Source organism: Panulirus ornatus, chromosome 65, assembly GCF_036320965.1.
Source record: "Panulirus ornatus isolate Po-2019 chromosome 65, ASM3632096v1, whole genome shotgun sequence".
Lineage (NCBI taxonomy): Eukaryota > Metazoa > Arthropoda > Malacostraca > Decapoda > Palinuridae > Panulirus > Panulirus ornatus.
In genome coordinates, this window is record NC_092288.1 from 2,374,493 (window position 1) to 2,386,576 (window position 12,084).

Here is a 12,084-nt window from a genome sequence, read left to right on the forward strand (position 1 = left end):
GGATGACAGTTGGGTTTAGAATGGAGGATTATGGAGAGTGTAATGTATGTGTTTGATTACCTAGTGTTGGGATTTGGATGTAGAAGTGGATTATCATAGTGAACAATGTCTTGAGGTCATTAATACACACACACACACACACACACACACACACACACACACACACACACACACACACACTTTTCGTTGAGTGCTTCCCGGTGGTCCTCTAGTCCACGGAATGGAACACGACAGGACACAAGGGTTGTGTGGGACAGAAACAGAGACTGAATAATGAAATGGCACGGGATAGGTAGATAGATGGTGTGGATGAGTGGATGTAAGAGGGATAGACCCGGTAAATCTCCATCACGAACTTCACCACCGGAAGTTCTCCCGGCCAGAAGAAGGGAACGTTTAAGATCAGATAACAACAACAACAACAACAACATTACACCAGCGGACGCCAGCCTGCAACACGACGCTCAACGTTTTCTTTTGCTTCTTTTGTTCTGTTCTTCCGTTGTGTCACTGGAAGCCTGTGCCGCCAACTCTCTATGTTTACGGCTGTTTCTTTACCTCGCTCTTTGACTCATTGTATTACGACAAAGACCTTTTTTTGTTCTGATTTTTCATCTCTCCAGACATGTAAGCAAGGTTTCCGGGGGTTCCTGGAAAATGTGGCTGGGGAATGGAAGCTCCTGAGCTGGAAAACTGGGGTGACTCCTTCACTATGCCTAGAGACTGTGACATCATCATGATCGCCACCTGGAACCAACACATCGACGTCACATTGCTTTCCGTGGATTTGCATAGCGTGTGATGCTGGTATAAATGTGGTATGAATATTCAGTTGTGATCTGTACGACCAAGAGAACATGTCGTTTATAATTATTTGTCCCCAGTGGGAAGATATGGTTTCCAAATATTGACGTTCACTGGAGCGTTTTGTTCATAATTAGAACTGTATCCGGCTATCATTTCCTACTCGATCAACTCTCCTCATGCATCTCATGTCCAACACATCCACTCCATTTTACACTTTTACATCGATTGTTTACAAAGATTTTAGATTTACGAACATTGATGGTGCCAGATGACGTGTGATGGTGCCAGATGACGTGTGATGGAGGAATGTATGAGACCTACATACATTAAGGGGGGATGGAGGAGGCTCCCTCCTCACTCATGTGAAGGGCTGGAATGATTACGTAACACATAAGGTTTTTACATACGCACTTTCTAATGGGATTTCCCGCTCAGCAGAATATTCGTGGCAATATAGTTTATATTTTTTACACTTGTGACTATTCCTTTCGCAAGAACACCCCTGGTGGTGTTAAACGACCCTAATGACGCCCCAACGATCGTTTATCTAATTAATGAATTAGGTCACCCGATGATGACGGGAAATTCGTTTACACAATCAATATTTTGCAACGCTATTAAGGTAAGTGATTTCTCTGCTTAATTATATTTAGTGAATTTGAACTGGCTTTTGCGCCTCTCTCTCTCTCTCTCTCTCTCTCTCTCTCTCTCTCTCTCTCTCTCTCTCTCTCTCTCTCTCTCTCTCTCTCTCTCGTCTTTTCTAGTTTTTATAGTCTGATATGTTTTACGCACACACACACACACACACACACACACACACACACACACACACACACACACATACACACACACACAGTTATCTATCTGTCTTGTTATTCACTTATCAATTTATTTATTTCTTTATACATACCACATTTCAGTTCCTTAATGGCCAGCCAGCCAGCAGCAGCAGGCAGGTACAGTCTGGCCAAAGAAAGAACCATCGTCTCAGTCTTCATTGTGTGGACAAAAGATCCCGTCCACGATCTTAATGATTCGTCCACTGACACAACGTTTGAGATGGCGCGTAATGATGGTATTGTAAGCAGTGGGGAGGGACCTTGCACACTGGGGAGAGAAGGGAGAGACTCTACACGGTGGGGAGAGAAGGTGGAGAGAAACGCAACATAATGGGGAGAGGAGGAAGGAACTCAACACAGTGGTGGGGAGGGAGGTACGGTACTGAACACAGTGGTGAGAGAATGGGGGGTTTATTCAGTGGAGAGAGAGAGAGAGAGAGAGAGAGAGAGAGAGAGAGAGAGAGAGAGAGAGAGAGAGAGAGAGAGAGTGGGGGGGGGGGGGGGATTATGGTAAAGAAGAAATCCTCCCAGACTTTGACGTCTAAACAACCTGGTTTAAGGTCACGGATTTTATTCTTAAAGTTCTTGGCGGCCGCTGAAAGTTCAAGAAGAATCTTTCGTTTATCTTTTCAATCGTTTCCAATATGTTAAATGGCTGATGTGTAGCACTCGACTGGGTCAGGCTCAGGGGAGCTCCTCGTCCTTACCAGACGTTCTGGTGTGATACAAAGGAATCTAAACAGCAATAGACGATTAGATCCTCTTAAGCTGTTTGTGGTAGACCAAGATATTGGAGACTCCTAGATCATTGTGGTGAATATATATATATATATATATATATATATATATATATATATATATATATATATATATATATATATATATATATATATATATGGGAGCGGGGGGTTGGAAATCCTCCCCTCTCATTTTTTGATTTCCCAAAGGAAGGAACAGAGAAGGGGGCCAAGTGGGGATTTCCCTCAAAGGCTCAGTCTTCTGTTCCTAAAGCTACCTCGCTAATGCGGGAAATGGCGAATAGTATAAAAAAAAAAAAAAAAAAAAAAATATATATATATATATATATATATATATATATATATATATATATATATATATATATATATATCAAAGAGATGGAAGGGATGACTTAATGGAAGACGTCGTTCATCATGTAATCGTCTTTGAGAACCTTTGGAAAATTTGTTTTTGGTGAAAGTCGACCTTTGAAAAACTGTTGCGTGTTGAAGTCTGGGCTCAAGCTGGCAGGTGTCCAGGTCCAGGTCCAGGTAACAGGATTCTAGGTCAGGTGCAGGTGGCTGGAGTCCAGGTCTCGGTCCAGGTCAAGGTGGCTGGAGTCCAGGTCTCGGTCCAGGTCAAGGTGGCTCGAGTTAAAATTCAGAATTTCTTTTCAGGTTGTTGACTGGAGGGACGGGTTGTGGGGGTTAGAGAATCTAGTGGATTGTTCTTGTTGTCCTTGTTGTTGTTGTTGTTGTTGTTGTTGTTGTTGTTGTTGGGGACTCTGGAAGTGTAAAGATCAGAAAAAAAAACGCTGTATTTACCGTGGGTTATTCTCGCCATCCACCACACATCGGGTGCTCCACCTCGACGCCCAATTGTTTTACCACATCCATTCCTGAGCGTCAAGCTAACGTATTGTTCCCCTCCATCGTTCATTGTCCTCCCGTGCCGTGTTCTACCGTCGATTTCCATGTCATTGTTGTGAAAATAATCATCATATTATTCCGTAAGTCCTCACCCATCAGTCGTCCCTCTTACGTCACAATGACAAGCAGAAAACATCATTCTCTATACCCCAGACTTATACCTTATAACGTATAGATAAATGAATATATATATGTTTTATATATTATACTCTCTGCCGTATAATTGACGACGTTTGAATCATAAAGACGTCCTTCTTCTTACTTACTGTGTGGAGTAAGGCAAGGTCTGCTTACATGGGAAACACAGTGATAGCGTGTTGCTCTGTGTCTCACTGTTCGCTGGTGCAACTTTCCTTCCTGCCTGCTACTGGATGAATGATAAATGGTTGAATAAAAAGTAGATGAATACATAGAGATGAATAGATAGAAGTTAGTACAGGATCCTCTGTGTCAGGAGGCAGAGACAGTTCCTGGAAGACACCTACTTGGAGTTGTACCGATCTGTAGCCTCGATACAGCTTCGACCCGGCGTGTGTGTACTGCGACACTGAAACTTCAAGCGTGTCTCGGGACTTCAGGCGTGTCCCGGGCTTCAGGCACGTCCTAGGACTTCTCTCTGCCATTGTACCTGACGACTGCTTCTCAAAGGGGAAGGCGCATCCACCGTCTCGTTAGTTTAACACACTGAAGACTGTCGCTTTCCTGTCAGTCCACAATACACTGAGAACTTCATTATACTGTCATTCTCTCATCGCTGGAGGGATCCATTGTGCTACGAAGCCACACCACAGGATGGGTTTATTGTTTCATGAACTCAGAACACTGGTGGGGTTCATTGTTTCATGAACCCACAACACCAGAGAGGTTTATTGTTTCTTGACCTCTCAACAGTAGAGCGATTCATCGTGCCGTAGGTTCACAACACTTGAACAGACTCATTATTTCGTAGATTCGCGCGAGGTTGGTACGGCATCAGCTTTCAAAATGCCACCGGTTCAAGACAGTAAGGGGTTTAGTGTGTCGCAGGCCCAAAACAATCGACCCCAGACCCGGCCCAAATGGTCAGCGGGATCGTTCAGCCATTACAGCCAATTCCGAGTCTTGGGGTTCCGGCGGCACCAGACTCAGCAATTTGGATTCGAAGCCGCGCACGTCGCTAGTGACTCCAATTGAAGTCTTTATTGGTTCGCAGTAAAAAGGTGACGTATGTGGCGTGTGGTGTGTGAAGGCACTTCGTCCTGCGTATTTAGTGAAAACTGTCGCTTTTTGTGTCACTTTGAGGATGTAGAAGGAGGTAAGGTTTGCTCAACGTTCAGTAATGACAAGTGTTCTTATCTAGGTAGTATGAAGAAGGTAACAGGTGGTCAACACAGACCAACCTGGTGAGGCACACTCCCAGTCATCACTCCTTCCACCTCCTTCCACTACCATCATACCACTCTGTCCACTCTGAACACTTATGACGAGATTCTCGGATATTTTCATGTATTTTTCTCCTGTAAGCACCGATGATATTGTTGATGTTATTATTATCATTGCTCTTCTTGTTGTTTATATATTACATCTATAGTTTTGTTTTCGTGATAGATTATACAAAAAAATGATTTTGCCTCATTTGTGGTCATAGGGTAGTACACGCTGGTTTAGTAGAGAGAACGTGATTATATTTATAGAAACCATTTAACATGACACGTGCTCTCGACCTTGATGTAATGCCACAGTGTCTCATTCGAGGTCGGCTGGCTAGCCCTTCCTCCACCACCAGTGTCGCCTCTTAAGCGATGATTGGCACTATCAGAGGTGAGGGTGACGCCCAGACAGGACCCACAGATGGGTGGTGACAAGTTATGGTCGTGAAGGTACGTCACGTGTTGAAACCCACCTGTCTCATAGACAGGAGGGTTTCAACACTGGTCCAGACGGCTGCTCACTTGTCTAGCTGGACGGGTGACGTGTTAGCTTCGGTCTAGAATGCTGCTTCTTATGTGTATTATGACAGGTTGACACCGGCCTGATGATGAACACTGACAATATTCTCACAAAAGGATATACGTAACTTTTCGCTTTGTGTTCGTTCAGTCTCTGTGGTTAGTTATGTTGTACTGACAAAGCTTATGAACAATTCATTAGTGCTACTCAGGGCGGTGTAAGAGGCTTACTATCATACCATTTTCTGTACTTTGATAATGATAGTGATAACAATAATGATAATGATATGATAGTTTTGGATGATGTTTGTGATTGGCCAACAATTTTCACTTCAATATTTGTTTCAGTGTCACACACACACACACACATACACACACACACACACATACACACACACACACACACACACACACACACACACACATCTATATCAAGATATCTCAGGCGGCAGGATTTGAAATTCAGTGTGCAAGTCTTTGCCAGTGTAGAAATGGTTATCTTATCGTTGTTCCCATGCTAGGTGTTGACGTCATTTCTACGGGGTCATGACCTTCTACGGGGTCATGACCTTGTGTGACATCTTTACTGGCAAGTGTTGCATCCTGAAGCATCCTCGTACGTCATCCTGCCCACAGCTTCCTGAGACATGTCTTCATTTTCAGACTGTCATGTGTCGTGTTTTTCCATGCTCATCCTCCTCTCGTCCTCGTCCAGTTTAAGAATCACTTTTACGAGTCTTCCCATCTTCTTCCATCATTGTGTTTCTCTCATTTCTTCTCATTCTTTCCATCTCTCGGGAGTTTCCTTCATTTCCAGAGCCTTCCAAAATTTTTACGTATCGTCTCATTCTCGTAAAAATTCCCACACCCTCTTTTGTGTCATTGTGTTCTTGCCTCCAGCATATGTAATGGTTCGTCAGTTCCTCATTAGCTTCTGCTCTTTTTATAACGTAATATTTAGCCTCTCCAGTAGCTCCGTGTGTCTGTCATGTTTAATCCTCTGTATGTCGTGTGCACCTGGCCCTGCCGGCCCACCACTATATTAGGCTGTTCTACTGTCCTTGTAAGCTGTTTTGTCCTGTGTCCTGCTCACCTCGTCCCTCAGCCATGCTGAGAGATTCTCCTCCTCGGGTCTGTTTTTGAGAGACTCTACCAGCTCATTTCCCCGCTCATTCAGCTTCGTTCTGAGTGACCCGGTTTTCCACTTTCTGACGACGTAACAACATTTTCCTGGACCGGATTACGCCCCCACTCCCCACTGGGGCTCCACCGTACCCTCCCGGGCCCCGGCCGTCCCCCCCCCCCCCCCCCCGGGTTGTGTCCCCCCCTCATCCGGTCTTTGCCATGAAACCTTCTTGAGAATCAAAATCAAAATCCCTGATCACAGATCGACTCGTGGCTGGCTCGTATCCAGTTAGAAATGATTATATATATTAATCATTTTTATATGAAGGTTGGCACCCGTGTGCCGGGTGAAGATCATAACATTAATCGTTCTTGATGCAAATAATTTTCTTTATGCACTTGTTTTTCACTGTTTTTCGTGGCGTACATTCCTGCATGAATATTTGAGTCACATGGATGGCTATTTATCAGTCTATCCATCTCTACATGTATGCTATTACATATAGATAGTTGTTGGTTTGAATGAATAGATAGACTTGTTAATTTGAGTAAAGTTCCTGTATAAAATCATGTTAATATGAATAAAGTTCCCGTATAAAATCATGTTAATTTGAATAAAGTTCCTGTATAAAATCACGTATGGTTTACCTGGTAAACTAGGTTTAGTAAACCCAAGATGTGCTATTGACTTCTGGGTCTTGCCCTGTTGGTCGATATATGTAATTTCTTGATTATTATGATGATTGTTATTAGTAATTATAATCACTGTGATCGTTGTTACGTCCTTAGAACTCGTTGCTGTCTTGCAGGATTCGTTTTTACGTCCAGTATGCCTCGTCCTTCTGCCCTGTGCTGTAGGACTTGATGTACGTCCTGTGGAAACTTAGTATGTACACCGTGTGGCTCGTTACGTCCTGCAGGACTCGTAAAACATCCTTTGAATGGCCAGGGAATTCGTACTTTACGGATAATAAGCATAAAAAATCCTGTTATTTCTACGTTATTGAGATTTTACCATATGCAGGATGACTTGTTATCCGGATGTGGGTTTATAATTGGTCCCTTTAAGTGGGTTCATTTTAATGTTCCGGTAATCAGCTGATTCGCTTCATTACGAGATAAAAGAAGATTGATTGATTGTCTGGTTCTTATTTGATTTATGTTTGCAGTTTAATGTGATTAGCTGTCTGAGCTGGTCACTGACCTGAAACATTTAGTAACTGAGGCAACCCATTCAGCCTCTGAAACCCTCATTTAACCATCACTTGACCACAAAAGATCTCTTTAAGCCATTGAACAAATCCACCAGATTATGAAAGACAGATATTTGAAGTCCCTAACCCTTTGCTGGAGACTCTCAGGCTTTTGCCTTTGCCTTTTAAGACTTGCGAGCCAAGTCTTATACCTTTTCAACATATGAGGACGACTGAGGTATCTGAAAGGGCTAAAGAAATATTCAGTGATTTTCGATGGTTGGGTCGTATGAGGAGGTCCATATTTGTAAAGGAAACGAGATCAGACCACCACTATACGTAGCTGAACCGTTATAAGGAGAGGTTAGGAGGGCAGGGGGATCGAGTCGGGAGGGGGAATGTGAGAGACGAGGGTTAAAAAGAGGAGGCAGACGGAAGGATGAGAAAAAATGAGTGAGTGGAGGAAATGAAAGAGATTGGAGTTAAAGAGAGAGATGCTGAGGAAGGATGGGATACAGGAACAGGTGGAAGGGTTAGGGAGAGATGGAGGGTGTAGGGTAAGTTAAGTAAGGTAAGGTAAGGTCAGGTCAGGTGGTGTAGGTTAGTGTTAGGTAATGCAGGGCAGTGTAAGGTAAGGCTGCCCTTTTAATGGGTTACGGAAGTGCCTTTTAAGATTAACGATTTTTTTTATAATAGACATCAGGACTGGACCAAATGATGGAAGGTTTTATTACAGTGAGACGAAGTACGAACATGAGAGATTGTTTACGTTTTAGGATATCACTTTCAGTAAATGCTCACCTTCACAGCTGCTGCATCTCTTGTTATGATCCACTACACTGCTTATTGCCGTAGGACGTGTCTCTCTTGTGCCTGGATGGATAGACACTTGCGTCTTTGTGAAAATGTCGTTGCAACACCGGGAATTTGTGTGTCCGAATTCACGTATGAATGGCCACTTGAGGTTGAGCATCATGGCCATATATAGAGCTAGTGTTCCACAACCTTTACTCGTGTTGGCGCAAGCTAGTGTTCCTTCATTGGGTTTACAAACATATCTCAGTGTTCCGATTCTAAATGTTCCGTTATTAGAATCATTAAGAATTTATCTGAAACAATTATAGAAAATCGTTCAACGGATTTTAGCCAGTGGTTAGAAATGAGAAGTGTGAATGGTCTGATATGAACGACCTAACCTGCAGTTTGCCAATGATGTATCTAAATGTGTTTAACATTTTCGAAACAGATTGTAAAAGTAAGAAAAATCCCATTACAGTGTATTGGAATAAATGTGGATAATTCTTTAGTAATGTGTTCGAGTCTGAATGACAGCTGATGCAAGACAACTTTGCTTGAGTATGGTTGCGATGCTCCGTGGGTTTTGGAAGGCAACACAACAACAGACTGCGAAGAAAAACACATCTGGTCTACTAGCAGGATTTTGGGCAAGATAATCCAGTAATCCTCACTGGGTCTGGGATTACCCTTTAGTCGGGATGACAATCAATCCTCATCCCATATGGGATTACCATGTGGTTGAGATGACAATTTATCCTCACCTGGGATGGGGTTAGCTGCAGTAACATACGGTACTGTGAAGTGGTTTCCATTAAAAGTAATAGACCGAATGTCCGGGATGGCTTTAAGCCAATCAGCAACTCTCGCTATCTATCTGAAGGTAAAACAATTACGGAAAATAGTTTTCAGTCTCTCAGAACTCACTTAACATTGGTGATGCCTCGAGTCAATTATTTCAGTACCAATTAATTTAGTCCCCCGACTTTTTAAAGCCGTCTCTCTTCCAGCTCAATCCGGTCTCTCTCTCTCTCTCTCTCTCTCTCTCTCTCTCTCTCTCTCTCTCTCTCTCTCTCTCTCTGGTGAAACATTTCGTCAGTGACATGACAGCCTGTCATATGACAGCTGCAGTGCCGAGCTAACAGAGTCTTCCTCCCAGTTACGTCACCACTGGGTAGGTGCAGCGCAACGGTGACCAAAGCATTGATGGCAGCACACTGTTCCATGGTATGGTTTGTCCTGTGTGAACCACGAAACGATTAAAGATCACGGCTCAGTGATTCGAATCCCGTTATATGTACTCCAATCCTGTTGTTCATTCCCTACGAACCACGAGAAGAATCGACATTATAGTTCAGTGATGTGAATCCTGTTTTTTTGTGGTAGAAATTCATGATTCATATTTCATGAAGCACGAAACGATTCGAATTAACGGTTTAGTGAATCGTATCCCATTTTCTGTGGTTCTAATATAGAAATATGGTTCAAAATAGTCGTACCAACGGAGCAGATCTTGACGTGTCTCTGACTGCAGTTTTCATTTATCCACTTTAGACATAGATAATTATTAGTAATATATGTTTCGAATAAGCTCCTAAGATAATTAACTTTTTCTCATGGTTTTCATACGTTATATAAATAGTCTTCGTGTTCAGTGTTACCAGAACACACACAGTCTTCAGTTAGTGGGAGCAGAAGACTCCAGTCTCTGGTGTCACAACACAACCTTCTCACTCTTGCTCTGGTGTGGACAGTGAGTCGTTGGCTATATTATTAGCTCCGCTTTTATATTCATTCAGATGTATTTAGATTTACTTCATTTAATGTATTTTGTTGTTTTATTAATTTCAGGGCAAAATATATTGATGTATGTAGCGCTGTTTTATATATTTTTTGACTTTTATATCATTATTGTTACTGGATTTATGTTATTAACGGCGTTGTAATTCATCAGAGCTGGGTTTATCATCTGTATGTGCTGGATTTATGATCCATTAACGCTGGATTTTAATTCAATTCTTTTTTTTCTAATTCAATGAATATTGTTGTTGTTGTTGTTTTTGTGAATGATGTTATTGTTTTGCTTGTTACCATGTGATGGTTGAGTGATGTCTCTCACTCTGTCTGTTCCACCTTGTGGTAACTTTCGTTCCTCTGGTCCGCCACATTCAGCTGGAATGGAAATCTGTCAGAAGGTCTTAAGCTCATAAGCTTCCAAGTGATTTTATTTTTACTGTTTTCATTTATTTTTTTCAACACTTTTCCTCCCTTAACTGGCTCAGGAAAGCCGTAAATCTTTCCTCCTTTATTATTCTCAAACCATGAAAGACATTGGAGTGAAATATACGTCAGTTGTGTTCACACAAGTAATTCTCAAAATGGGTTCCTCCCACCCGTTTTCTTTTTCCCGCAAACATTTTTTTTTTTCAGTCTGTGGGCCATATTGGAATAACTGAAGAGAGGATTACCAAAGTATTTTAATCAAGATATACAACATGAAACGAGGAAACAAGTCAGTTATGTGATGATGAATAATATGCTTTGGTCGTGTGCATTCTGTTCCTCTCGTTGTTTCACTTGCTACTGATTGTAGCGCAGTGTTGAAGCTTCAGGAGCTCTGTAGAAGGAGTGCTGGGGTTATCACCAGTGGGGTCTGGAGCACAACCCATGTAGCGCCAGCAGGGTGTACATCTTGACTACCATAAGTGGAAGCGGGGTGCTGGAGGTCCTTCCTTCCTGTATTATCACTTTCTAGAAGAGGGAACGGGAGGAGCCAAGAGAGTGATTTTTACTCCTTCTTCTCTTCTTCTTCTTATTATTATTATTATTATATTATTATTATTATTATTATCATTATTATTATTATTATTATCATTATTATTATTATTATTATCATTATTATTATTATTATTATTATTATTATCATTATCATTATTGTTATTAGTGGTAGTTGTAAGTCACTTGTTGTTGTGGCGTCGCGTTTGGTTATATGATCACGTGTGGTGGCTGGTGGTGGCTAGGATGAGCCTCCCACAGGTGAAGGATGGTAACCTCAACTTTAGCAGCTCACTCCTACTGTGTACCCTGACCATTCCTCTGCCCTTCCACTCACTCCTTTCCCGGAATATCCTTTTCTTTCCCCTTGGTCCGCCATCGTCAAAGTTAATTGGAATGAAACTTGCACGAAGCCATTCGGGGACTCACTCGTGAGTTTTACTTGGAGAAAAGATTTTTTTGTTTGTCGTTCTCGTGTCTTGTCTCGTTCGATTTTTTTGTTGTTGGTGTTGTTCTTGTTGTTGATTCATGTATTGTTGTTGATCATGATCTGTAAGTAACGTAGCTGTGCAGTGTGTTGGGGTGATGGAAATACTCCCTCGTGAGGAAGATACGCAGGGCTCGATATTGCTTCAGTCAAGCACAAACCGAATCTTCCACCGAATCCTAAGATCTATGGCTTCGGTTTTACTTCCCAAATTTTCTCTTAATAATGTTATTTACATTTGTTCGTTCCTTTTGTCCCCCCACCCCCACACACCACACCGCCCTCTTTATTCATAATGGAGTATTTGATAAAGATATTAGACCCTCCCTAATATTGCGTCGTTAAAGCCAATATTCTCCCCCCCCCCCTCCCAACACACACACACACACACACTCACTCTATAAACATTTCTTGGCTGGTTCATAATATTGACACCACCTAGTTGCTCTACCACTCGATCACGAACAT

At 42.2% G+C, this 12,084-nt stretch overlaps 1 protein-coding gene across 8 annotated transcripts in view; it reads left to right on the plus strand.

The window, feature by feature from the left end:
* LOC139746416 (uncharacterized) overlaps window positions 1–12,084 on the plus strand; it is a 349,146-nt gene that overhangs the window by 164,757 nt on the left and 172,305 nt on the right. For 4 of the 8 annotated variants that reach the window (XR_011712152.1, XR_011712149.1, XR_011712148.1 and 1 more), the window contains exon 1: window positions 4,480–4,607. The exons of the other annotated variants lie outside the window; for them this stretch is intronic. The gene's annotated coding sequence lies outside the window, so the exon portion shown is untranslated. Of the gene's footprint in view, window positions 1–4,479; window positions 4,608–12,084 lie in introns of those variants that run through there. 8 annotated transcript variants of the gene reach the window in all.